Source organism: Eubalaena glacialis, chromosome 12, assembly GCF_028564815.1.
Source record: "Eubalaena glacialis isolate mEubGla1 chromosome 12, mEubGla1.1.hap2.+ XY, whole genome shotgun sequence".
In the NCBI taxonomy this organism is placed as follows: Eukaryota; Metazoa; Chordata; class Mammalia; order Artiodactyla; family Balaenidae; genus Eubalaena; species Eubalaena glacialis.
The window spans coordinates 11,789,785-11,806,847 of record NC_083727.1 but is presented as its reverse complement, the minus strand read 5'-3'; the positions used below and the strand labels follow the sequence as shown (position 1 = coordinate 11,806,847).

Here is a 17,063-nt window from a genome sequence, read left to right as displayed (position 1 = left end):
AAAGGAATCCTAGTAGCTCCAAAGTCATGTCAGGGAGCAGGGCCCGTGCAGGCTGTGTCCCCAACGCCCCAGAAATATCAGGGAGACGTGCATAGTTACACAAGAGAACTAGAGAGCCCGTGGGAAAGAGATGTTTGCGACGTGCTGTAAACGTCCGCTTTGCAACGTGACCGGAGTCTCGGCTCCAGAAGCTGGTTGCACAGACACCCCGCCCCGACCTCCATCCCAGGCAAGACCAAGGCAGGGATGGGCGCCAGCTCGCCGGAGCCCCCGGGTGGGTCCGACGAGGCAAAACTTGTACCTCCTTTTAACTGACTGAACAGACCAGCCCCAAAGGCAGCAGCAGTTTCCAGCATTTCTAAGAAGTAAAAGCACTGTGTGGTCTGTCCACACGGGGAAAGAAAGGATGCACAGGGCTCTCGCCTGGAAATGACAACTGGAGAAGCCTCGATTGTTCCGGGCCGGGTCAGGAAGGAGGCCCCGGAAGCAGTGAACACGCGGAGGCCAGGAGAAACCACCAACCCACCACATCGAGGAGGCAGAGCAGACCCCCTGCCCCGAGGACCAGGGCCTGGTGCTGCCAGGGTGACCAGCGGGCACCCAGAGCCCGGGGCCATGGCGCTGCTGCCACTGCCCACCAGTGAGGCCCAGGCTCCGTTACAGTCTGTTTATGTAGCAACAAGAACGCTGTCCTGGGCTTCCCTGGTGGCGCAGTGGTTGAGAATCTGCCTGCCAATGCAGGGGACACGGGTTCGAGCCCTGGTCTGGGAAGATCCCACATGCCGCGGAGCAACTAGGCCCGTGAGCCACAACTACTGAGCCTGCGCGTCTGGAGCCTGTGCTCCGCAACAAGAGAGGCCGCGATAGTGAGAGGCCCGCGCACCGCGATCAAGAGTGGCCCCCGCTCGCCGCAACTGGAGAAAGCCCTCGCACAGAAACGAAGACGCAACACAGCCAAAAATAAAAATTAATTAATTAATTAATTTAAAAAAAAAAAAAAAGAACGCTGTCCTTTCAGGGATCTTCGGTGATTAAAAGGGTCAGTCAGGAGCGCCCTGCCTCAGGCCCAAGCGGCCCTTGGCAAAACCAAGCGGAGGTCCCTATGGGGACGCCCACCCGGGCAGCAGGCCTCCTGAGTGGGGACGCCCGGCCTCGGACAGCTGGCCCCCTCCCTCACCGCCCACCTCGAGGGCACAGAAGGAGTCACACCCAGACCTCTCTCGAGAAATTGTACAAACCAGGTTTCTTCTCACAGCCAGTCTTCCTCGACATGGCGGATCGTTGCATCTTGGGAAAAGGTAAAACATTTCTAAAGCTGCGGACACTGTCTTCCTCACATCCTTCCTTGAACCCCGTTCTCGCAAAATGGTGGCCTTCTCGCCGGGCTCCCTGCTTGGGCCGGCGGGGGAGTCGTGCAGCTCCTGGGGGACCTCGCAGAGGAACCCGCCTGTTCTGCACCCCTGTCGTTGCAGGAAGAGCCGATGCGGCTGCCCAGCTGCTCAGCCTTCCCGCCATCGGCCTGGTGGACCCGGTCTGCGCGAGCTCCGCTCCTGGACCCTGGAGCCCTCGGTGCACGTGCGTCACCCGCAGCTGTGACGTTTTGCTGTCTCCTTCTCTAATTCTGTCCTTTGCAAGTTTTATTGGTGAGGTGATATTGTAAAATTCCGCTCCCTCTGCAGGGTCTTTGTGAATGACCAGTGTCGCAGGGTGTGCACCACGGGCCCGAACTAGGTGCGCTCTCTGACCGTGAAAGAGATACACCTGTTTCATCCTTGTCCGCGTCCGGGTCGAAGTGGGCCTGGCACAGACGGTGCAGGAAGGATTTCGGATCCCGGCACGACGCCTGCCGAGCGGTGCCTCGGCCGTTGAGCAGGACACGCTCCGGGAGTGACGCGCCGAGGCGCAGAGCCCCGCCCCGAGGCCACCCCCCCCCAACCCCGCCCCTGGCCGCCCCCAACCCCGCCCCGAGGCCAACCCCGAACCAAGGTAGCTCGCAGCGATTCTCCGCCAAGATCGCGGCAAACCCCACCACAGCTCCCTGAACATCTTTTATGAATTACTAATAAATGGATTTGTGCATCAAACACACTTAACATACAGTATAAATTGCATTCTTGTAATTGGACACATTTATGTCGCAGGAATTAATTTAATGTAGTTAATAATTAATTGTGAATAAACACAGTCCTCCCTCAGTAAATGCAGGGGATTGGTTCGAAGACCCCCTCGCGTACCAAAATCTGCGGATGCCCAAGTCCCTTATATAAAATAGTGTAGTATTTGCATATAACCTATACTCATCACCCTGTATAATTTAAATCATCTCTAGAGTACTTAAAATACCGAATACAATGAAAATGCTAGTAAATAGTTGCCAGAGTGCATCAACTTCAAGTTTGCCTTTTGGAACTTTCTGAAATGGAAAAAAAATTCTTTTTTCAATCCGTGGTTGTTGAATCCGTGGATGTGGAGCCTGTAGGTACAGAGCACCAACTGTATCCTGTTATATGTGATTAAATATGCCATCTATTTCTACATAATGCCGATAGGTTATAGAGAAATGAATACATGTTTCCTATTTTATTAACCATTTTCTTTTTAATTTTCTATATAGGAAGATGTCTTTGACATGTTGGAGACTTGCAGACTCAGGGGAGGAACTGTACCTTCCAGGGTTGGCTAATTCCTAGCGATAGAAAGCAACCTGCAGAGAACAGCCTTTGATATGCAAACCAATCCATCTGGAGCCCATTCCCCAAACGTCTCCTGGATCAAACTCTCACACACCAATCTAATGTTCTTTTTTCCCTAAGTCACCTGAGGGCCAGATACTGGACAACTAGGCACCACTTTTCCAGCCCAGAGCCTATTGGAATTATTCGAACTACCCAATCCTAAACTTGCTCAGTTTGCCCTCCCTGCCGCACCCATTTGTTCCCACCAAAACCTCAATAAAGGCTCTGGCTCATGCTCATCCCCTTTCTCCTGCCTCCTGACTGACCCTGGTGCTTCCCTACGTGGCCCTGTGTGGTGTGTGTGTCCCCTCCTCTTGGGAACTCTAGGTAAGAAGCTCTTCTTTCAAGGCAGATGTCTCCATGTCTGTCATCTTACCATACTTGGCTGGAACAAATCCCAGGTACCTTTTAAAACACCCATATTTCTAACCATTTTGAACTTTGGTATCATAAGTTAAGCATTTTGATGGATGGGTGAGCTTTCTCCTTGTCACCCAGACCTGGCTGTGTTACCTCTTTTGAGCCTCAGTTTATACATTTGCTTAGCGGGGCTAATTGTAATATCTACCTCGTGAATTCAACCTCATTCCTCCTCCACTTCCAGCCCCCCTAACCAAGGCACATACACCCACACAGTTATAAAACACTCACACTTATGTGAGATAATGCTTCTTTGGGAGAAGTTTTAGAGTAGCCATAAAAAATTAGCAAATTTGCTTCTCTTTAGAAAAAGATATCATTTTTGTAAGGAACTTTCCCCTCTAGAAATAGATAAAAGTACATGCATTTTGGCAGCATTAACCTGAGGTAAGCGTGCAGCTAGTGAAATATCCTCAGTAGCTTTTCTAACAGTGAGAAATAACAAAGGTGTAAAGTCTTCATATTCATTTCTTTAAGCCAATAATCTTCCATGATGAAATGATTTGTTATTTCTGAAGTGTTTAGGATTTACATGTCTTAGAGGCATTATTCAGTTGGGTTATAAAAATTAATTCAGAGAGACTACCTCCAGAATTTTATACTATCTTGTCTATTTTAGATTCAATGAGTGTCAGGAAGAGTTGGGCTTTTCTAGCCTTCTGTATTCTTCACACGGTGTTACAAATGAGAAGCATATATTGCTGAATAATAATTGTGGTCACATTTTTGTTGTTAATTGCTTAGACTATTTCTAGTGCTACAATAAAAATATAAAGGTTTAGGTTTAAAAACACATCTTTGCATGCTCCATTCTTATTTCTAAAATGTGATGTGTTTGTTCCTCATTTTGAATATGTAAAGATACTTTGTGTTAAAGTGAAGCTATTATTCATTTATAGCGTAAAAAAATGGTTCATAGTTGTATTATGAAAGTATAAATCATGATTTAACTTCAGCATTTTTCTTTTATTTATTTATTTATACACTTTATTTATTTATTTATTTATTTATTTTTGGCTGTGTTTGGGTCTTCGTTTCTGTGCGAGGGCTTTCTCTAGTTGCGGCAAGCGGGGGCCACTCTTCATCGCGGTGCGCAGGCCTCTCACTGTCGCGGCCTCTCCTGTTGCGGAGCACAGGCTCCAGACTCGCAGGCTCAGTAGTTGTGGCTCACGGGCCTAGTTGCTCCGCGGCATGTGGGATCTTCCCAGACCAGGGCTCGAACCCGTGTCCCCTGCATTGGCAGGCAGATTCTCAACCACTGCGCCACCAGGGAAGCCCCAGCATTTTTCTTTATAGATTTTATTTTTGTAGAACTTGCATGATATTTAGTTTACTCATATTAAAAAATATGTGACTTTCAAATTATATTCAATTCACTCACAACTCAACACTTGTTCAATTGATGGACATACCTTTTCTTCTCATCTTCTCTATATTCACACATAAGAATAATCTGTTGACATCACTGGTTGGTTTACAATGTTGGAATCAGATTTTATAAAACACCAGATATCATACCTTATATCACACACCCAAATACAACTCAGTTCAGCCTCTGGGCTCCTCAGAAGCTCTCAGTTTTGATAACTAAGATATTGTGATTGCTCTCTTTATTTTTAATTTACCTGGTGAAGTTCGAGGATGCCTATCACGCCCCAAAATGTCTGCCGCAGTTTTTACTTCAGTGAAGAAATCTGTACAGATCAGAATTTAAATCAGAACTATCTGAATCATTTCCCAAGAATTGGGGCCAAGTGAATGGAGTTGCGCTTAAGGAGAGGAAATTGTACGAAAACTACTAAAATGATATAAATGCTCAGAATTTGATCTAGTCTCATCTAATTGTTTTTCATTGCTAATAAGTTGTGTCCATTTCATTTCCAGAATTTTCTCAGAACAAATGCAGTGAAATCTGCATTGTGTGTTTCTAAGGCAGATACAGTCTTTCTAATTAGATGGATATACTCGTTGGTTCTTCCAGCTCACTACACAAAAGATGTGGGTTTTTTCCCTTGTAAAGATCACCAATAACAAACTTTCTATAGTGGAAAAAGTAGGAGGGAAACCAAACAAATACGTTTACAAAGGCAGGTTAATTGCTTGTATGTATGACACAAGCTCCATGCTGCCCACAATACATTCCTGGACTGGATTTGCTGCATTATATTTTTAGTTCTTTTTAGTTTCTTAGTTGAACAGTTGACGGAACAAAGAAACACTTTGATCCTCAAGGGCAAGATTGATCATCTAGTAGCTTTTGCTGCTGCATACTAAAATCTAAGTTTCCTGTAGATATAGCAGAGTTCACAGAGCATAAAAATCGCATTGCCAAATTTCCTCTTCTAAGCATTGAACATGTTTTTGCCCCTTTTCCTAAAAGCATTTATAAACAACTAAGTATTAAAGTGAAAAGAGGTGAAAAAAAGAAATTAAAAAATACAAACACATATATCTCAGGTCTTTACATAGTTATTTTGAAGAACATTTGTTGTGAAAATTATGAAATTCTGTTAGATAAATCATATGTTGAATAAATTCAACTTTTTAAAGAAAAAGTAGAATAAAAGAAAAAAGAAAGGCCATGCATTGAAATATATCTGATTTTAAAATAAAATTTAATTAAATACATCACCAATACCCTACCTTTTGCTGAATTAAGTATATTGTATTTTTGTTTTAGGAAACATTGTGCTCTCTTAATGTCATGTAAAAATGGCTTGTTTCACAAACTTTGTTAACATTATCCAGTTCAAACCTTTTTTTCCCACTTAGGCATAATTCTTTCATTTATTCAAGTTTCATAATTTCAAATGAATACTTACTGAAACCGCTGCACGCATCACATGATGCTGGGCACAGAGGGTCTTAGAGTCTGGTGAATAGTGAATAGTCCCCTATTTAGAAGCTTACAATGTAGCAGGGAACATGTGCAGCAACTAAAGAATCATTTAAAGGTGAGTACATCCTGGAGTGGTAGAGATTGTCCACCTGAGGGTCACTGAAGCACAAAGAGATCTAGCTGAAGGATTTACTGTAGGGAGAATTCTCTCTAGATGGGGATCAATCTGGGTTTTGTCAAAAATTATATAACGTGAAGAAGAGAAGGAGGCAAATAAGTTTGAATTTCTATGTCTCTCAAAGGGTCAATTTGAAAAGCTCCCAAAACATCAAACAGCAAGCAAAAATTACTCCTGCTTCTAGTTCGCTTTCTGTGGTTACCTCTGATCCAGTCTGCTAAGCCCAGAGGGCTTTGTGCTTTGTTTGCCTTCCTCTTCCCTACTGCTCACATATGTTTGCAGCACATTTCAGCTTTACATTTACTGAGTCACCTAAAATATTTCCGGGAGTCATTTGGAGAGCTACTTCTTCTAGGGCACGGATGCTGGGTAGCCTCAGGATCATAGTTCAAAAGCAAGCAGAGTGACTAACTCATCATTTCTTACCCCCAAACTAAGTGGTACAGTCCAAAGCTTCCTGTTTTGCCAGTTTTAACTTTTTGGTTTAGGAATCTGGTGAAAGTCAGAATTATCATGCTTTTTATGTGTTTTATATCATACCTAGCATACACTGAAACTTAATAAATGTTAAGTAATAAACACAGAACCACATTCCTTTCTCTTCTTCCTAAAACATAAGACAATTCTGTACAAATCCCTACACAGATACCATTGCAGGATTTTCGAGCAACGTTTCTCCTTAAAGTTTAAAAGTGAGAGGAAAGTTTTCCTGTCTAGGTAGTGAATTATTTAACTTCTAGTTCAGGAAAATTTAAAGTTTAAGAAGGCTAGTCTAGAAATCCCTTCTTTGCATATCCAAGCTGTTCATCTCTCAAAAGTCAAAGTGGATGCCAGAATTCCATAGATTTCATTTTTCAAGATGAACATTCATATTTGAACATATTTCAAGCCAGATGGTTTACAGTTCATGTATTTGTTGCTGTTTTCCTGCCACAACAACTAAATATTGAAGACACATATTTGTGATGAGGAGAGCACTTCCAAACTATCTCTCCTGCTGCTCTTTCACATTGCATGCTTCCTAATCCCCTGTGTGCTGCAGCGAAAGTTTCTGAGGAATCAAGCAGTGGATTACATCCATTTGATTTAACAGACCGGGGAGGGGTGAAACAACATAAAACAAGCTTCCTAAAAGTAAATATTTTTTTGTAACAGCCATGAATTTTCTGGTAGCAAATAAAAAAGCAAATGAACACCTATTGAAATATTCTGTTTTCATGATCCATTTAGACAAGCTGGAAAGTTTACTTTTAAGCCAAACTGTGGGACTGTTTGATCAGAGTTCAGAAAAGGACAGAAGGATCAAACAAAGGTTTTGTATTTTTTTTTTTAAATAAAGCCATCAGATAAGAAAGTATTAGCTGGAGAAAGCATTGTACATTTGTTCTGAAGGATGCCAATGTCACTCAACAGGCTCAATGGTATCTCTCTTCCAGGATGAAATGATTTGCTGCTCATTCGTCATCTCATGTGCAATTCGTCATTACTCTGCTCAGCTATCAATATTTGTATTATTACAACATTAAAGATTCATTTTGTTGACAAAGGACTCAGTTAGGAAGCTGAACCATAATAATACAAAAATTTAAAAAATGGAAAATAGAAGAAAGAATTGTAAGCACAGAAAAGAGGTATGTTTGCTTGGTAGCTTAACAAAATTTCTATGAATATTCAATAAACAGTAAACTAGAAACTGGCAAAAAGGGACAAACCTGTCCACAGTCATCACCACAACCATCATCCAACAACACAGGACATGCATGCACACACAAAAGACTTAGTAATAACTTTTTTTTTTGGCCATGCTGTGCGGCATGCAAGATCCTCACCAGGGATCAAACCCATGCCCCCTGCAATGGAAGTGAAGAGTCTTAACCATTGGACTGCCAGGGAAGTCCCAAGTAAAATTTTTTAAAAGATGGTCTTCAGGGGCTTCTCTGGTGGCACAGTGGTTGAGAATCTGCCTGCCAATGCAGGGGACATGGGTTCGAGCCCTTGTCTGGGAAGATCCCACATGCCGTGGAGCAACTAGGCCCATGAGCCACAACCACTGAGCCTGCGTGTCTGGAGCCTGTGCTTCGCAACAAGAGAGGCCGCAATAGTGAGAGGCCCGCGCACTGCGATGAAGAGTGGCCCCCGCTTGCTGCAACTAGAGAAAGCCCTCGCACAGAAACAAAGACCCAACACAGCCAAAAATAAATAAATTAAAAAAAAAAAAAAAAAAAGATGGTCTTCAGAACTTCATACTTAGGATCAAAATTGCCTAGACTCATCTGGGGGCTAGCCCTACTATCAGCATCTCACAGCAGCTGTGGTCAGGTTCTGTAGCCATTCCAGCGGCCAGCCTTGCCCACCAGCATGCCATAGCAACCATGGCCAGGCTCTGCAGCTGGTCTAGGGGCAGCCTTGCCTATGTATCATCGAAAATATAAAATGTGAGGGAGGGGGAATAAAAAGATGATGCTTTGGAATTTAATTTTTTTAAAAAGTTTATAAAAATGGCAATAAATACATACATATCAATAATTACTTTGAAAGTAAATGAACTAAATTTGCCAATCAAAAAACAGAATGGCTGAATGGATTTTTAAAAAAATCTGTCTATATTCTTTCTACAAGAGACTCACTTCAGTAGAAAGGACACACACAGACTGAAAGTGAGGGGATGGAAAGAGATATTTCAAGCAAATGGTAATGAAAAGAGACGTGGAGTAGCTATATTCATGTCAGACAAAATAGACTTTGAAACAAAGACTGTAATAAAAGACAAAGAAGGGCATTACATAATGACAAAGGGGTCAATCCAGCAAGAAGATATAACATTTATAAAAGTATATGTATCCAACAGATGAGCACCAAGATATGTAAGCAAATATTAATAGACTTAAAGGGGAAAATTGAAAGCAATACAACAATAGTAGGGGACTTTAACACCTCACTTACATCAATGGATAGATCATCCAGATAGAAAATCAATAAGAAAACATTGGACTTAAACACCACATTAAGCCAGATGAACTTAATAGATATACATAGAACATTCATCCAAAAGGAACAGAATATACATTCTTCTCAAATTCACATGAAATATTCTCCAGGACAGATAACATGTTAGGTCACAAAACAAGTCTCAATAAATCGAGAAGATTGAAATCATATCAAACATCTTCTTTGATCACAATGGCATGAAACTAGAAATCAATCACAAAAAAGGGAAATGCCACAAAAAATATGGAGATTAAACAACATTGTAAAATCAATGGGTAATCAAAGAAATCAAAGAAGAATTTAAAAAATACCTAGAGACATATGAAAAGAGAAATACAGCATACCAAAAACTATGGGATGCAGCAAAAATGGTTCTAAGAAGGCAGTTCATAGCAATATCAGCCTACCTCAAGAAACAAGAAAAATCTCAAATAAGCAGTTTAACTTTATACCAGAAGGAAGTAGAAAAGGAAGAACCGAGGAAGCCCAAAATTAGGAGAAGGGAGGAAATAATAAAGATCAGAGCAGAAATAAATGAAATCGAGACTGAAAAAACAGTAGAAAGATCAATGAAACTAAGAACTGGTTCTTTGAAAAGATAAATGAAATTGATAAGCCTTTAGCTAGACTAATCAAGAAAAAAAGGAGAGAGAGGACTCAAATAAATAAAACCAGAGATGAAAGAAGAGACGTTATGACAGATAACACAGAAATACAAAGGATCATAAGGGACTATAAGAACTATTATATACCAACTAGTTGGACAACAATAAGAAAAGAAATGGATAAGTTCCTAGAGACATACAATCTTCCAAGACTGTATGATGAAGAAACAGAAAATTTGGATAGACCAATTACTAGTAAGGAGATTGAAACAGTAATCAAAGATCTCCCAAGAAAGAAAAGCCCAGGACCAGACAGCTTCATTGGCAAATTCTACAAAATAATCAAAGAAGATTTAATACCCATCCTTATCAAACTCTTCCAAAATATAGCAGAGGAGAGAAACCTTCCAAACACATTTTACAAAACCAGCATTACCCTGATACCAAAACCAGACAAGGATACCACAAAAGAAGAAATTACAGGCCAATATCCTTGATAAACATAGATGCAAAAATCTTCAGCAAAATATTAGCAAACCAGATCCAACAATACAGTAAAGGGATCATCCACCATGATCAAGTGGGTTGTATTCCAGGTTTACAAGGATGGTTCAACATCTGCAAATCAATCAGTGTGATACTCACATTACAAAATGAAGGATAAAAATTATCTGAACATCTCAATAGCTGCAGAAAAAGCATTTGACAAAATCCAACATCCATTTTGATAAAGCTTCTCAATAAAAAAGAGAGAGGACTCAAATAAAAAGAGAGAAGACACATAATAAAAGTCATATATGACAAACCCACAGCTACTCAAAGGTGAAAAGCTCAAAGATCAGGAAAAAGAAAAGGAGGCCAACTCTCACCACTTTTATTTGACATAGTATTGGAAGTCCTAGCCACAGCAATTAGGCAAGAAAAAAATGAAAAGCATCCAAATCAGATAGGAAGAAGTAAAACTGTCACTATTTGCAGATGGCAGGATACTATATATAGAAAACCCTAAAGACTCCATCAAAAAACTTAGAACTAATAAACAAATTCAGTAATGTTGCAGAATACAAAATCAATATACAGAAATCTGTGGCATTTCTATGCACTAATAAGGAAATATCAGAAAGAGAAATTAAGAAAATATTTCCATTTACAATTGCATCAAAAAAGAATAAAATACCTAGGAATAAATTTAACCAAGGATGTGAAAGACCTGTATATGGAAAACTATGACACTCATGAAAGAAATTGAAGAAGACACAAATAAATGGAAAGATATTCCATGTTCATGGATTGGAAGAATTAATATTAAAATGTCCATAATACCCAAACTAATCTAGAGTCAATGAAGTTGTTATCAAAATGTCAATGGCATATTTCACAGAACTAGAACAAATAATTCTAAAATTTGTATGGAGATATGAAAGATCCCAAATAGTCAAAAGAATCTGCAGAGATTCAAAAGAACAGATGAGATATCATGCTCCCTGATTTCAAACTATGTTACAAAGCTATAGTAATCAAAACCGTATTGTACTGGCATATAAAGAGACACAGATCAATGGAACAGAATTGAGAGCCCAGAAGTAAATCCACATATATATGAACAGTTAATTTACAACTAAGGAGCAAAGAACATGCAAAGGAAAGAGGATAGTCTCATCAATAAATGGTGTTGAGAAAACTGGATAGCCACATGCAAAAGAATGAAACTAGACCCCTATCTTACACTTTACACAAAAATTAACTTAACATGGATTTAAAACTTGTATGTAAGACCTGAAACCATAAAATTCCTAGAAGAAAACATAAGCAGTAACCTCATTGATGTCTGTCTTAGAGGTATTATTATGGATCTGAATCCAAAGGCAAGGGAAACAAAAGCAAAAGTAAACAAATGGAACTACATCAAACTAAAAGCCTCTGCAACATATCAAAATGAAGAGGCAACTTATGGAATTGAAGAAATATTTACAAATCATATATCCAATAAAGGGTTAATATACAAATATATAAAGAACGCATACAAGTGAACAACAATAAAACAAACAACCAGATTAAAAAATGGGCAGAGGATCTGAATAGACATTTTTCCAAAGAAGACATACAGATGGCTTACAGGTACATGACAAGATGTTCAACATTACTAATTATTAGGGAAAGCAGATCAAAACCACAATGAGATACCACCTCATGCCGACAGGAGTGAGTCTTATTGAAAAGACAAAAATAACAGGTGTTGGAGAGGATGTAGAGAAAAGGAAATCCTGCACTGTTGGTAGAACTGTAAACTGGAAAACAGTATGCAGATTCCTCGAAAAATTAAGAATACAACTACCATATGACCCAGTAATACCACTTCTGGGTATTTATCTGAAGAACAGGAAAACACTAATTAGAAAAAATATATGCACCCCTATGTTCATAGCAGCATTATTTACAATAGCCACAATGTGGAAACAACCTAAGTGTTCATTGATAGGTGAATAGATAAGGAAGATGTGGCACATATATATAATGGAATACTACTCAGCCATAGAAAAGAATGAGATCCTGCCATTTGTGACAACACGGATGGACCTTAAAGGTATTTGACTAAATCAAGTAAGTGAGAGATAAAGACAAATACTGTGATTTCATTCATACATGGAATCTAAAAAAAAAAAAATGAATGAGCAAACAAAATAAAACATAAACCAACTCATATATACAGAGAACTGACTAGTGGTTACCAGAGCAGAAGTGTGTTGGGGGCAGGGTAATGGGTGACGGGAGTCAGCTGTGTGGTGATGGGTGGTTACTAGACTTGTGGTGGTGATAACTTTGTAGTGTATACAGATGTCGTATTATAATGCTGTACACCCAAAACTTATATAATAAAAAAATTGCCTAGAATCATAATACTCAAGAACTGAGGGAAACCTAGTGATCATGTAGATCAACATTCTCACTTTACAAAGGAGAAAACAGAGACAGGGAGCTTAAGGGACTAGTTTAAAGTAATATTGCAGGTTAATAGTAAAAAAGGACGAGAGTCCAGCTGTTCAAGTCTACCGGCTATGCCATTGTATCACTCACTACACCTCTGTATTTATATCTTTGCAGTCTACAGTATACAGAGGTGAAAGAATTAGCGAAAAGCATCAAAGGGCTCATTCCAGGAGCCTGGGTCCTACACAATGGGGCCTGGAAGTGCTAATAGGGAGAATGTATTTACTCTCCAGAAGCCTGGAGTGTGGACATTTCCAGAGAGCCTCCCAGGTGCCAGGCATTTCATATATTATGAAACTTAATCCTGCAGACCTATGAGGGTGGTATAAGGCATTTTTTACAGATGAGGAGGATATAGCGATGCAAAGAGGCTCAGAAGTCATCCTAAGATTTCCTAGTTAGTAAATATAGCTGAGCTGCACGTGCCTGACCCCTGGTCCTGGGGTCTGCCTGTCTGGCCATGTTACTTTAAAGACAGATGCACAGATGCACTTCCCAAACTACCAATGACAACTTGCCCTATGCGCATGGAGGCTTCTGTTTGACTGGTGTCCAGAGCTAGATGCATTTTACAATGGTCTGGCTAATTAACTTGAACGAATAAAGAAAAAGTATTATTCAGAATGACTAGAGCCATTAAGCTGTGTTTTTGGAGCATGTAAAGATGGGATCAGTCATCTAGTGCTCCTCTGACCTACCTCACTGACAACATAGCTCTTGCGGATTTTATGTCAAAGTTTAAAAGTTGATACTTAAAACCTAAATTTTCCTGGGAAGAGTACAACTTAATAGGACAAGAGTCCTGAAGAAGTGCTTTGTTACTTGTAGATAATTTAAAAGTAAAATTTACTTTTCCCATTGCCATATTTTTAGCAATACTTTTGGCCGGGGTGGGGGAGGGGGAAACAAAATTGCTCAGAATCCATATTAGAGTGCTTTTTAGAAGATGGATATTCATTAAGAACAATGAGCTCCTCTAAGTATGTTGAAAATCAGTAGTTTGGTCTATTGTCACTTTTAATATCTGGTTCTCCTCCTCTCTGTGTGGCCTCAATCATCCCAGCTGATTAAGTGTCAACTGAAGCTGCAGGTGCCACAATGCTACAGTCTCCTACTATAACTGTTCCATTTTTCAGTTCAAAGTCACTTCCAGGAGGTGAGACCAATGGATCCAAAATCCTGGCTGTACATCATTTGACTGATTGACGCTGGTTGTGAATAAACCCATCTGTCCTTTGTACTTTATCCTTTTTGTAACATAACTTCAATTTTCCCTCCTTACCCCATCCTGTGTTAGTGGTACAAACTCTTCAGATACCTTCCCACTTATTTCTCCAGGTGGAGCTAGCTTAGCCATATATATATATATATTCCACCTATAATTAATACTTTCTTAATTTGCAAGCACTTTTCTTGGAATGATATTATTGTCCTAAGAAAGAGGATTTGTTGTCAAGGTGACCAATGTGGTGCAAAGTACAATTTGGGTTTTCTCAAAACTGCTTGGTCACACTCTGACTCTGTTCAGGTGATTTTGTCAGATGACTGCAAAATACCCAGTGGTATCTTGACATGTCCTAATTTTCTTCCTCTCCACATTGTACAGGTAGGCCTTGACTACCTATACATTTTTCCCTAAGTTTGCTAACACAATATTTTTTCTAACCAACCTTGATTCCACTTCCACTAAACTAGATCTCCTCACTGATCACCATATCCTCATACTCATCAATCACATCTCATACATTCATATGGCTCCAAATGATACAAAGGAAAACTGGAGGACGGAAAAAGGGAAGAGAATAGAGGTAAGGCTCAAGGGGGAAGAAGTTTTGTGCAAAGTTAAATCCACACTGTTCCTGATTATTTTTAGATGATACAGATTTTGAGGATGGCAGGAAGTAGAACTTTAAAAAGGCACTGAAAGGGAAAAGAATGGATATTCTGATGTATCAATAGAAGCATCAAGGCTGTCTTTAAACCTTTCTTCATTCTTCTCCTGTCTATTCTTCCATTTATCCCTCATTTAACAAGTTATTTCATGCTGTGTCCCATGAGTGCTGGGTGGGCCCTGGGGGGCCAAGAGGAATAAGACATAAGCCTGACTTCAAAAAGCTACAGTGCAGCACGCCAGCCATCAGTTTGTGTCACATGATTCTGCCTCTGGTTCTTAATCTGTTCCCCCCGCCCCATTCATTCCAGGTCCCTTGCTACATGCCTTTATTACATTTTACTTGCATTTTTGCAACAGTCCATAATTGATATATCTGTCTGTAGTTATTCTGCTTCCATCTTGATATTGCAATCAAAGTAGCTACCTTTCTAAAGCACAGAACAAATCAACTGATTGGATGAGGCCCACCTGTATTGTGGAGGATAATCTGCTTTACTCACAGTCTACTGATTTTATTTTGAGGTTTATTTATATATTTTTTTATAGATGGATTTTTTTTTTTTTTTTGCTGCATTGGGTCTTTGTTGCTGCGTGTGGGCCTTCTCTAGTTGCAGTGAGTGGGGCTACTTTTCGTTGTGGTGCATGGGCTCCTCATTGTGGTGGCTTCTCTTGTTGCAGAGCACAGGCCCTAGAGCACGCAGGCCTCAGTAGTTGCGGTGCAGGGGCTCAGTAGTTGTGGCTTGCAGGCTCTAGAGCGCAGGCTCAGTAGTTGTGGCTCATGGGCTTAGTTGCTCTGTGGCATGTGGGATCTTCCTGGACCAGGGCTCAAACCCATGTTCCCTGCATTGGCAGGCGGATTCTTAACCACTGTGCCACCAGGGAAGTCCCAAAGTCTACTGATTTAAATGTTAAATACATCTAAAAAAATACCTTCACAGTAGCATGTAGATTGGTGTTTGACCAAACAACATTGTCACAGCATAGTCATAGCTTAGTCAAGTTGACACATAAAATTAACCATCACATGCCTCATAACCTTCACCGCCATCAAGGATTAGTTCAAATATGAACGCCTCTGGAAGCTTTCTTACCCTGGCATGCTTTCAGCCTAGTGTGGCGAGTGCTAAAAGGTGTTGTAGGTCAAGGAACATTGTTACCACTAGGGGGCAGCAGTCTGCTCATTTTCCCAGCTAAGGAAGAGGGGTTCTCCAAGGAGTTTGCCCTCTGATAAGAGGCTTAAAGTGAATTGAAATTCAACCAGGAAGAAAGAGATGTAAGAGTTTTCCAGGCAGGGGGAGCAGCAGGTGCAAAAACAGAATCACAAAACCACATGGCTGTGAGGGAACGGCAAGCATGTACAGGGGCAGAGACTGGAGAGGTAAACCAGGGCCAGATCACAGAGGGACATTGTTAGTTTCCTAGGGCTGCTGTAACAACTTACCACCAGCTGGAAGCTTAAAACAACAGAAAGTTGTTGTCCTACACTGCTGGTGGCTGCCAACACCCTTGGCTCTCCTTGGCTTGGGACTGTGTAATTCCAATCTCTGCCTCCGTCTTCACTTGGACTTCTGCTCTCTGTGTGTCTCTGTCTTCTCCTTTTCTGTCTCCTATGAGGACAGCCCATCATCATATTTAAGGCCTGTCCTGATCCAGGATAATCTCATCTCAGATACTTACCTTTATTGTATCTGCAAAGACCCTTATTCTAAATGAAGTCATATTCTGACATTCCAGGTGGACCTATCTTTCAGGGGCCACAATTTAATCCACTACAGCCTTGTAGGAAAAAAATAACAGATTTGGATCTGAGCCTGCTTTGAGGGACCACGGATTCAGTTTCCAGGTGGTTAATGTCAGTGAGTTGGGGCCCAAGTTGCCCGCTGTGACCGACCTCATCTGAGAGGAGCAGCTGCTACTCAGCTCCTGAAGGAACGTGGGCCAGCATTATTATATGTTTTCAATTTTTGAAGAAAAGTCAGATTTCTAGAATTTTACATAAAATCTCCTTATTTTAAAATTTGGAAACAAATTTAAATGAAAATAAAACCAAGGCTTATATTACAGCATGAGCCCAAGAAATGAATCTGTTGACTGGGAATGGCTCATGGACCCCTGGTTGAGAACTGTTGCTGTAGGGGATGATCAGCCCTGTAAAAATGTGAAACACAGGGTACAGGCCCCAGATTGCAGCATCAGAAGATGATCTTGGTGTCAGGGTGGAGGATGGATCTGAGGGAGTGAGCCTAGAAGCCAGAAGGCAAAGTAGCAGGTCATTGCATTAGGCTGGGAGAGAGCACATTCAGTTAATTCAAGGAGTGGCAGCCCTAATGCATCACCGAGGCCCTGTGAACACTTACTGAATGATACAGAAATTAACAGGCATTTAAAAAAACTAGGACATATGAAATAATAAAAC

The 17,063-nt window shown here is 40.7% G+C and overlaps 1 pseudogene; it reads right to left on the bottom strand.

Annotated features, from left to right (window-relative positions):
* Nucleotides 1-1,100: 1,100 nt before the first annotated feature.
* LOC133102180 (BTB/POZ domain-containing protein KCTD5-like) overlaps nt 1,101-17,063 on the bottom strand; it is a 74,297-nt pseudogene continuing 58,334 nt past the window's right edge.